Genomic DNA, 12,227 nt, shown 5'->3' on the forward strand with positions numbered 1-12,227 from the left:
CGAAAGCGACGTAAAAAATGGAAAACTGCATTAGAACTTTGCTTTAAAAAATGCATAAGAACTACAGGCAGCATCAAGGTTTTGAAACAGCAAGAGGCGATTTCGAAAACTTGAATTTTCGACCGTAAGTTTTTTTTCGTCATTGGCCAGCCTGATAAGTTTTAAAATGAGAGGGGATTAATATATAAGATAAGATATTGAAGAAAAATGTTTTTATTTTTGAAAATTTTTACAATTTGTTATAGCAGGCTGCTTAAAACGTTATAACTTAGATGGCAGCACGTGTTCATCATTTAACAGCACGGTTAAAATACAAAATAAATTGAACTATGCATTCGAATGTAGTAAAAATGTGATAAGCTATTTGTTTTTTAGCAAAAAGAAGAAAAAATATATATTTTACCCTTCAAATTGAGGTAGTATTTTATTTATTTGTACAAAGAGTCAAAAACTCATTAGAAGAATATATATTTCAATATACGATTTATTATTTTTTTTCTGAACAAAAAACAATTCTATTTTAGTCTGAAATCTTAAACCTGTTACTTATATTTTCGCTTACATTATGCTTTAATTTTCTTTCCAGAGCCAAAGCTTCAAAAAAAAAAAAAAAAAAAAAAACACGTGCAATTTCGAAGTCATTTAGCACAAAATCACTGAATGTTTTCATATCAGCAAGGAGCATTTCCTTCTTATTTAATCCATTCCCACATAGTTGTTTTTCATTTAATTCAGTGTTCATGTAATGCGCGATATTTCTCTAATTTTTTTGTTGCAGATTGTTCGGACGTGGGCCCGAACACGTAATCTCCTGGTTACGAAGACAACGCTCTGCCGATCAAGCTACTCAGCTCTGTCGGTCATAGCGCAAATTAAAGTTATAAGTTTGACCGAAAATCTTATTCTGGTTCTTTAAAACAGTTTTTTCGGCCAAAAGAAACAATTTTCAGACCTTGGGTCTATTTTTCGTCAGTAGCCAGCACCATAAGCTATAAAATAAGCCGTAAATCAAAGAAATCGATCAAGAATTGAAGGAAATTTGGCGTAGAAACCAAAAACAGGCTACAGAAATAATATATAAGGATTTGAAAAAAGTATCTGGTTTTTTTTTTTTTTTTTTTTTTTTTTGAGCAATCACGATTGCTTATTGCTTTCATTTGACTGTCCTTGACGTTACGGTTCCTTTTTCAGCTTGGACCAGGGCTGCAGCACCACCGTCCACCGGCGGCGGCGCGGCTGGTCCTGACCACTGTCCACCGGAATCCACTTTTGCTGGGCGGTGGCGTCCATGTCCTACACACGCATGGTCATATACACTCCCCGACGTGCGCACGCCTTTACACACATACACACGCCTACGCGCACACACGTAAGCCTACACACACAATTATACACACGTAACCACCCAGGAGGAGGGACATGCTTGGAGGGGGGAGCCGTTTCTAGAAACAATAACTCTAATCAGTAGGGTCTTGTCGCAACTCGTGATTGCGAAAAACATAATTTGAATTCAAAGTTTCGGAATTCAAATTAGAATTAATTGGGGGGAAGTAGGTCACAGATTTTACTTTTTTTTTTTTTTAGAATTCATTTTAACATAACTTTTTAACCTATTTGCAATTAACATTCATATTCATGCACAATAAAATGAAGCGTGAATTGAACAACATTCGCGCGTTTAACTTTAAAATGAAAAAGTGCTTCTTTTAAGTCTATCGCTCACCGTCAGCAATAGTCACTTGTCAAAGAAAAAGAAACTGCGTTGAAGAACATTTTACCATAGACTAATAATAAGAATAGACCGAGCTATGGCAACCCTTTGCTGCTCATGAACCAAACCATGTGACAAGTGGATATCCTAGCAACAGCGGGCGTTGATCGTAGCAGACGATCAACTACCGCGAGAAATAAAATAAATACAATTGATGGAACGCGGAAGAATGATCGTTCATGGAGCTCGATTTGTAAATTTGTTATTCGAAGTTGTAAATAGTTTGTTAATATAGTGAGTTTTTCGTTTAGATAGTATTGTGCATTTTCTTTAGTCAATTTCAATAACTCTCTAAGCAATTAAAGATGCAAGCGCCCAAATAGAATCGGCAAACGGTAAGATTTTTACCTTCCATTTTTAATTTAAGATTCCGATTAGTACATTTTTGCGTTAACGCAAAACGTTTCCTCCATTACGTTCACGCCAACGCTGACGTAGCAGTTGAAAATAAAATAAAAGTTACTGAAAACTGTGATCAAAACCTAATTACTATTGTCAAAATAATGCATAACTAAAAGAAAAACAGTTCAATCTCTGCACCTGGAAAAAAATTATAATGAAAACACATTACTTAAAATACATGCCGAGAGCCAAACTATAGATAATGTTGCCATCTAGCAACCATGCTGCCAAAGTTTTCGCCAAGTCTTCCACCAGTCACATGATGTATCCATGAACCAATTTTTTCATCAGCAAGTCTGGGAAAGCTCGGTCTACTCTTATTATTAGTCTATGGATTTTACGTAATACTACTTTTTTAACATATGTTTTCGTACATACTACAATACAGCAAAACAATAACGGTTGGTGTTCCAGTTGGTTTTTGTAGTATGAATTGATTTTTCATGGTTAATAAAGTTTTTCTTCCAAACTATAAAATGTTCACGATGTACACTGTAAAAACGATTCAGAAACGTTCCTGGGAAAGAATGGGCAGCTGATAAGCCGATGTCTGAAAGTAACATATATTTTAAAAACCAGGAACGTTTTCCGCTAAAATTCAGTAACCTCTCTTACATTATTCTCGACGCCTCCTGAAAAATTTAGAAATAAGTAGTTATAATGTAATAGCTTGCCACCTTCCTGATTTTTAGTTCCAAAAGCAGTATTGTAAACATGGCCAAAGCTAAGACAGAATTGAAAGTAAGTAGTAAGAATTATACTCCCCTGCAACTCTTGCAAAGCTACGTAATCCATGGACATATTCGCTCCCTTTGGGAGCGTAATCATTCTGGATGGGCCGCAATCGAACTGAAGTTAATACACTTTATAAAAACGCTCAATTATTCTTTAAACTGGGAGCTAAAAATATTTTTCACTACAGTGAAAAGTCAGAGCTAGTGCAACTTGTAGTAATTCAGTAAACTTAATAATGATACTTGATTTTTCCAGGAAGAGGATAAAAAATCATTGAAATCCCGAAACGTAACACGGAAGTACTCAGTAATGTTTTGGAATTTTTTTAGTGTAGAACTATTACACTGTTCGACATTGAAAATGCAACACCAAGAAGGAGTGCTCAGAAATTTATGCAAATTTTAGAGTAGACGTATATCACTGATTTATGTAAATGATGTGAAATGCGCAGCTCTCCGACGCACGTGAAGTAAGATATATGGGGGGACGTGGTAGCCCGATCGGTAGAGTGTCGGATTCGGGGCCGGAGGGTTCTGAGTTCGAACCTCGATGGTCGAAGACTCACCGTCGTCATTAAAGGGGACTGGGCGACGTTAAATATGCTCGTGGTCTCAATGTCCTCCAAGTGAAACGATACCTCTGGGGGTGCTAGCACCAAGTACCTATTAGCTCCTGGTCTAGTTCTAAATTCTCATTAACTGTTCAATCCGGTGATGGTGCTGCCATCTATCGGTATATAAAAATAATGGAGGCAAGGCACTTAGTATGCAGTCCTCGACATAAATATAGTTGTAGTCAGTTGTGACTCGGAATCGGATCGGAAGATATAAGGGAAGGGACTTGCAGAATGGGCAATATTTGTGTCGTTATTGCTGACTGGAGAATTATCGAAGAAATTTTGTTTGTGTCTTGGATGATACGTGTAACACGAGAGAATGCCAGGCCGACGTCAACGAAGGCACTTCCAGCAGATAGACGATTTTACGAGGGATATGGTGATCGGACTGAGAAGGGGAGGTTGGTCCGTACGTCAAATCGCAGCTGATACCCACATGGATGCGAGCACGGTGCATCGGCTGTGCCGAAGATGGTTGGAACAACGAAATGTGGCAAGATTGAGGGGTGCAGGGGCAGCCAGAGTGACGTCAGAACGCGTGGATCGTTGCATTTACCGACAAGCTGTAGCAGACCCACAAGTCACTTGTTCCTCGATTCTGCAGCAGGTGTAAAATACCCGGAATGTCCTCGTGTCAACCAGAACCATTTCCCGTCGTTTGGTCGCACGTGGTCTGCAATCACGGCGTCCGCTAAGAAGACTGCCATTGACCCAACAACATAGACAGCAACGTTTAGTATGGTGCCGGACTAGAGCGACGTGGATGACAGAATGGCGAAATGTCGTGTTCTCAGCTGAATCCAGCTTCTGTTTATCCATTGATAGTCGCCGCATACGTGTGTAGCGTCGACATGGAGACAGATTTAATACGGCAGTAACTGTGGAACGTCCCACCGCACGACAACGTGGCATAATGGTTAGGGGCGCAATTGCGTACAATTCTATATCACCTCTAGTTCGCCTTCAGAGCAATATGACGGACCAACGATGCTTGGATAATGTGCTGCGGCCAGTGCAATCCCTTACCTTCAAGGGCTACCTAATGCAATTTTTCAGCAGGATAACGCTCGACCACACAGTACTCGAACAGCCAACATGCTCTCTAAGGCACGCAGATGCTTCCCTGGCCACCATACTCTACTAACCTGTCACCAATCGAACATGTGTGGGATGTGATTGGACGCCGTTTGCAGATTCTGTCCCTGCCTCGTTCAGAGGACGAACTGGGGCAAATGGTTGAAAGGGAATGGAGAGGCATCCCTGTGAACACCATCTGCACCCTTATTGACTCTATGCCATGACGTGTTTCCTCGTGTATCGCTGTACGCGGTGGTCCTACATCCCACTGAGCCGACGCCGTTCTCGCTCTGTATTCTGCCTATCAGTTTGAAATTAAGATCATTTACTATTCCTTGCTGTCTCTGCCTTTTTTCCAAATTTCATCACTTTCTGACCACTCCTTCTTGGTGTTGCATTTTCGATGTCGAGCAGTGTAATTATATCGTTTTTACCCCAACATGCTCCAGTTGTGTTAACTAACTTCATGCGAGCTCTTGTGGTAAGAATAACCATTACATTTATGATTTCAATCCATACTTTTTTTTTTTCTATTTTTCAAATTTTACGATTTGTGAGTTTTGTTGCTGGTGAGCGATAATATTACGGAAGAGATTCGACAATTTGTTTAAGCTTCAGGTTGATTTAATACATACACACATTCTTAATTGATAAACTCGTAAGGCTATGCGCAGACAAAAACTTTTAAGCGGAAATTTAGTAAGCAGCTTGGCGTCCACGACACACCATTTTAGCATCTCTAGATGAGAAAATAATTGTTAAGATGATTAGGGAAGCGATTCTGTGTAAGGAATAGTCGTTCCCACACATTTTGTTTGTAATTAATCAGACAAGTGTCGGTGTGTGACAAACGTAATGGAGATTGATGACCCATACGTTTCTATGAAGAATTTTCAACAATGAGTGGGTAAAAATCTCAATGACAGTGGGTACATGTTAAAGCACAGTGAGTAAAAATGTCATTAAACATGCTTAATGATTATTTTAGAAAGAAATCGTCATCATAAATTTAACTCATTAATTTCAACTAGTTTAATGGTGCTTTTCAAATAATTAAGGCTTTTGAGAAACGATTTCTGGTGTTCTGTGAAAGTTATTTTATTTATTTCCTAAAATATATTTTGACTAAATTGCATTAAACTAAATTTTTATGCAGTTTTGTGACGAGAGAAAAAACGGTAACTAGGTTAAGGTTTTTTTTTTTTTTTTAACTTTCTACAGATAATTTCAGAAGGGATTATTCTTCTTTGAAAAGACATCACAGCAAAAACAGTGGAAAATTCATTCAGGTTTTTTTCCCCACTGGTTTCCAAAAATAATTCAAGCACTGTGCATCAAAGAGCGTTGTGGCCACATATGTCCTTTAAATAGCACAAGGGTTCCCAAACATTTTCTATTCGTGGCTGACTTTGAAGATTTAGCATTTTTCACGGCATTTAAGCCTATCTCTGTAACATTATACGCATTGATTCTATGGCCGTTTCGCGGCATCCCTCGTTTCTAGCTGCGATACTCCAGGATACCGTTGCAACCACTTTGGAACCCCCTGAAATAGTACGTAAAAGAGTGCGCATTGAAAATGGGTCAAATTTTATTGCAGTGGGTTCAATATGGCCGCAATTCACATCAGTAACATAACGCAACCGAAGGATAAGGCTCAAAGTAACTCGCAGCTATATTTGAGGCATAATCAAAGATCATCCGTCTCATTCAAGACGAGTGACTTTGAGCCTTATCCGTCAATTACGTCATGTTACTGTTTTGAAAGGTGGCCGTATTGAACCCACTGCAAGGAGATTTGACTTCTGTTCAATACGCACTTTCATATACAATTTAAAAGACATTCGGACTACAACGCCTTCTGATGTTCAATCTTTGAACTATATTGAGAAAACAATGCATAAAAAATTCCAAACAAGTTTGTCCAACGTGGCACTTGTTTCACATTTATATATTTTACTGTTTGCTGTTATGCAATTTCAAAGTAGGGGAAAATTTCCTAAAACACGTTGTATTTGAATCATAGCACTTAAAACAATGACCTGGAGCTAGCCTTACAAAGATACTATTTCTTTTTGAAAGATTTTGAAATAGTGTAGATGCTATATTTTCGGCCAAGCACCGCTTAGACATAAAACGTTTCATACTTAAGTAGAATTTTACAATGTACAGATGAACTCCAATTATCACAACTCATATTACCCAAATCGCTGATCATCTAAAATGCTTTCAGAATTGTGAATCGCAAAAAAATTACTAGGGGCGTTCAAAAAGTAAGTTACACTCGAACAATTTAGGTCAAAAAACACTTTATTGAGAAGTGTGCTACAATACAATATGACACAGATACATCACTCTATTTTACTACAAATCACACATACAGTGCAGACATTCATCGGACCGCAGCACTAATCGTTCGATGCCCTGACGATAGAAATCTGCTCCCTGGTCTTGAACCAGCTTAGAACAGCTGTTTGAACCTGGTGATCGCTGGTAAATTCTCTTCCACCCAAATGATTTTTGAGTTTGCCGAACACGTGGAAGTCGCAGGGCACCAGATCGGGACTGTAGGGTGGATACTGCCAGACTTCCCATCCAAAACTGCGAAGCAAATCCTGTGTTGTGCGCGCCTTGTGAGGTCTTACATTGTCGTGCAAAAGGACAACAAGATGAATCTCTGCACTTGTTAAACGTTTTGCCCATAAAAAAGTACTGTTCCGTGGACTTCAACGTTGGAGTACGTTTCCAGTTGCCGCGCCATTTTTTTCTCGTACTACGCAGCAACGATTCAAACTATCCGAATGAAATTGCTGCAGTTGGAAGCTGTGGAACTGAAGTATCGTCTGCGCACGTTTCCTTCTTGTGACGGGATGCTGCCATCTATGGAGAAAGTGTAACTTACTTTTTGAATACCCTAAATATTTTGTCCATACCCTCTCACCGAAAATAGGATAATTTAACAGAGATATTCAACAAGCAATGACTCTTATTTAGAGTCTGGTGTGTACATACTGTAGCAATGTACAGCTCTTGCTCGTACGCTTAACAAGAAAAAATATTGCCCTACCATTTGATCAATTAAAGGTTCTTTCTTTAAAAGTAGTTTTTTTCTCCCATTTTCCCTTCAACTTTTTTCTGAAAAAATCCAGTTATCCGAATGGAATCCAGTCCTAGTTGAGTCTTATAGTTGGAGTTTTACTGTACTTTGAAAAAGATGGCCGTTTTCATAGACATGATAAATATCGAATGAAGTATCAAACTAAATGTATTACAAACTTTTTGCATTATAAAATACAAATCCGATTGAGATAATACGATAAAACCCTTTCTGCACCCGACACATTTGATCAATCTATTTTGAGATTTGATTGGCCATTTAAAATCCTAGGAATCGGAGCAGCATAATCGATAATCTAATGAAAATTAATCGAGTGAATGCTACAATTCCCATTTCGTTCATAAATCAATTCGTTTAATTAAGTGCATCGCACAAAAGTGTTACTAAAATTTCAGTACTTCTGAAATTTATTATTATTAAATTTATAAGTGGCAAGTTACTGCGAATCGGATAAAGGAGGGATGTTTACTCGTTCACGACTTTTGGTTCATTTATATAAAGAAATTCATAAGCTCACTTATTTTGCATTTAAAAATGGGGTTCCTTGTATCCCTAAAACGAGTGTCTTTAGTAATCTGCAAATTTTTGTGCAATTATATGTTGTTATTTCATATTTTACTAGCAATGCAAACATTTATGGTTAAGTTGAACCTTGTGGGTTAACTCAGCAGCACTTCAGACTTTTTGCATAATAGACTTCATAAAAGACTGAATATGAAAACTAATGCTGAACACTGCCGACTGATATTCTGTAGATACTGCCGGAACCAAATAAACCAAATAAACAAGCTTGTACAATAAAGCTAACGTACAATAGATGATAAAATTGAGAAATAATGAAAAATGAAAAATTTTGCCGTTACTGCCCTTTACCTGCCCACGGCAGTATTTTCCGCTGAATGTGTTAACAAGATTTTACTTTCAATTTTTCAAAATTGAAGAGCAAGACTTCACACTGGTCGTTGTAAAAACCAATAGATCTGAAATTACTGTCTGAAAGTTATTCTCGTATGCTATTCTGACGTTTCTGAAAAATTTTGTGCTTGATTGTAGGCAACAATTAGGGTGATTTTTATTTATATGGGGAAAAAAAATTTCGGAATTCAACAAGTGACGCCCCCTAGTTTTGTGACATTATAATAAAAAGTAATCGGTGCAAAATTTGAACTCGATCGGTCAATAATAACGCGTGTCCCTAGGACGTTGAGCTTTAACACTTTTGATAATTTTCCCACAAATCTTCGAGTTTTTACTTCAGACCCCGTACATCGTTTCTCCTATGTTTGCAAAATATTTTTACAGCGAGGTAACACTAAAATTAATCTTTTTAATTACTTCATATCGTCTAAAGATTTTACATTGAATAAGAATGAAATATTGCTTTAGAAACTTTACCTTAATCGTACGCTTTTCTCAAAGTATCTCAGTTGTATACGTTTTTTCCCCGATAGTCTTGGAGTGTCTGTAAAATACTAAATTGCTTTTGTGACTCATATTTGGTAAATTGATTGTGAAATTCTTCGATTAATTGTGCTCCTTTTTCATTTGTATCATTCACAACTTTCAGCATTTTAACGATATCTCTTCCCTTTAAATAGCTTCCTTCATTTTGCCATGAATCAGGATCAAATAGAAAAACATCTTTTGGTGTTTGTAACTTATCAAACAGTTTTATTGACTTGTAATTGATTCTATAAAGAGGAAGATCTTTACTAAGAAAGTATTCCAAATCATCTACTGTTATTTGAAATTTTTTATACAGTCATCAGACACGTCTTCCTATTCAGCAAGCATTTTTTTGAAGTAGTCTTTTCCTATCTTCAAAGTTAATTCCTTCATCCAATACGGACAAAGCTACTAGTTCATCCCCTAAGTACCATAAATGATTTATGAATTTTTCAATCACTGCTTCTGCTGCATGTTTGTCATAATTTTGTACATTGCAGGTTTTTTAGACACTAGACTTTACATTAATTTAAAAGGCCTAGAATGGGTTGCTGCGAAAAACTATATCTTCATACAACATTTAACTGTAAAACAGCATTTACGGGCAATCTCTTCATGCAGTGTCAATTTAAATTGCTTCCTAAATATATAAGTTTTCAAGCAAGAAATTCCTTTTGCCACCCCTCTGGGTCAGGGATCAACTCCAGGTTGCCGAAAACATATCCCTGTAAGAGGGAGGACTTCACCAAGAAATATTATTACACGTTAGGAGAATTCTCTGTAATATTTCTTAATTCCGCTTTCTATGAACAATAATATGTCATCAAATTCTTCTTTTAGAATTTAAGTGGTATGTGCAATTTTGAATTTTGAAGCGCTTAAATAATGGAATATCGAGTCTAGAACTAAGAAAGGCGAGAACTTCTTTAAAGACACTCTGCAGTACGATTTCAAGTGCATGATGATAGCAATACAAATGCAATATATCACCGTTCAGCTTTTGCTCTAAAAAATTACATGCACAATTTATACGGCCGGTATTGTAAGCCGCTGTGTAAAACACTACAGCTTGAACAGTTAGTAATCAAGAGCAATCATCTAAGATATCATATACAACTGAAGAAATATCTCAGAAATTCTGATTATCTGTTCAACAATGGAACCTAAAGCTATCATGGTAAGCCCATCGGCGTTTTTTTTTAGTTACAACTGGATGTAGCTTTGTATCCCAGGGAATAACTAAAAAATCTAAATTTAAGTTCATGAAATCTGATTTTGCCTCTCGAAGATTTTCTCTTGCTCTCTTAAGGGATGTACGATTGATCATAAGGTTATTTGGATTTAAATTTACTGCATCTACATAGGCTGTTAATAAATGAGCAGCATCTTTGTCCCTAATATGGCATTTGTCTAACATTGATGAAATGCGAGCAGATCTCAATAGTTGTCAAGCTTTTTTGCGTTGTGGTAGACCAGATATAGAAAAAAGGTTCAACAGGTTAGGATAGATACCCATTTCGGTTTCTAAATCTTGTGAATTGCAAGAGGAATTTGATGATAATAAAGGACTATGTACTGAAATAGAAGACAGTTTAAAGTATAGATTTTTGCATTATTCCGATCTGGAATTTTTTTAAATTTATATTTTAGATGTGGAAAATAGAGTTTATTTTTATGGTAGGGTAATCGAGGATTTTTCTAAATTTAAATTATAAGAATGCATAAACATCTAAGTATATAATTTAAGAACAGCGAATTAAAATATAATTGTCATTACTTATATTTATAGCATGGAAACCTAGTGACCCTATTTGCCACACCTATTACATACACAGAAAATTTTCTAAATCAACACCCCCAAAGCCTGGAGGAGGCAATTTTTTGTTGTCAAAAATCATTCATTAATGGCCTAGGCCATTCATTAATGGCCTTTAGAATCCCTTGTGTCCATCTTGGTGGAAAGAAATGTTCCCCTGCCGCTTGGTTTGAAACGAGCTCGAATCGAGCTGTCCCAAGGCCATTGGTGTACATGTAGCCTATGTAATATGTAAAATTTTACAGAATGAAAGTGAGAGAATGGTTGGTCTGGAAGTAGCAACATCTATTGAGGTTCAAAATTACTTTATATATGAAGCCTAGGAATATTTTTACATAAAAATGAGAAAATCCGCGATTTTTTCTTTAAAACTCAAAAAAGGGGGCCCTATAGGGGCACGTGTTAATATTCATGGATTGACTTAAAATTTTGTACGGATCATTTATTTGTATAATGGAACAAATTGAGGGGGCGTCGTGTAAAATATCTACAACTTCAAAAATAAGGACCACCCTAAGGCAACATAATGAACTATAGAAGTTTTGAGATGCTATTAAATCAAAATAGGAAGACTTTAAACATTTATAAATTTATTTTTGTTGTTCAAAGTTTAATTACTTTTGGTAAATTTATTTTTTTTATCATTATTCTCATACAGTTTTAAGTTACCCTGAGTTTTTGGAAAATTTTTATTTTTTAAATTTTTTTTGGATAACTGCACAATATTTGAGGCATTTTTCTTCAGTTTTCTGACAGTGGATGAACATACACGATTAAAGTTAAAGTAGAGAAATTGTAGATCAAAGTTATCCTAAATGCCTGTAGAAAAATGTGGGGGAAAGTGAAACAGTTAAGATAAATTACATTTTTCAAAATGAAAGAATTGCAAACTTTTAAACATTCTGCATATTTAAGGAGAGCAAAGCCTTTTGTAATAAAAACAATGGATGAAACTCATTTTTAAATTTACCTATTGTGCATTAAAAAAGGGGTTCCTCGTATCCCCAAAACACGAATCTACAGTAATTTGCTAATTTTATGCAATTATGTATTGTTATTTCATATTTTACTAGGTCTTCTTCAATAACGTATTCCACATTAAAAAAAGCATCATCGAATAACATTTTATTGACCGAACATATAGTGGTGAGAAAATGTAAATCGCTAGACACGTTTTCGGCGTTAGGGGGCCTTTTTCAAAAAAAAAATAATAAGCTTGGACAATCCGAAAAAGCCAAAGCAGAGA

The sequence above is a fragment of the Uloborus diversus genome, chromosome 9 (genome assembly GCF_026930045.1).
Source record: "Uloborus diversus isolate 005 chromosome 9, Udiv.v.3.1, whole genome shotgun sequence".
In the NCBI taxonomy this organism is placed as follows: domain Eukaryota; kingdom Metazoa; phylum Arthropoda; class Arachnida; order Araneae; family Uloboridae; genus Uloborus; species Uloborus diversus.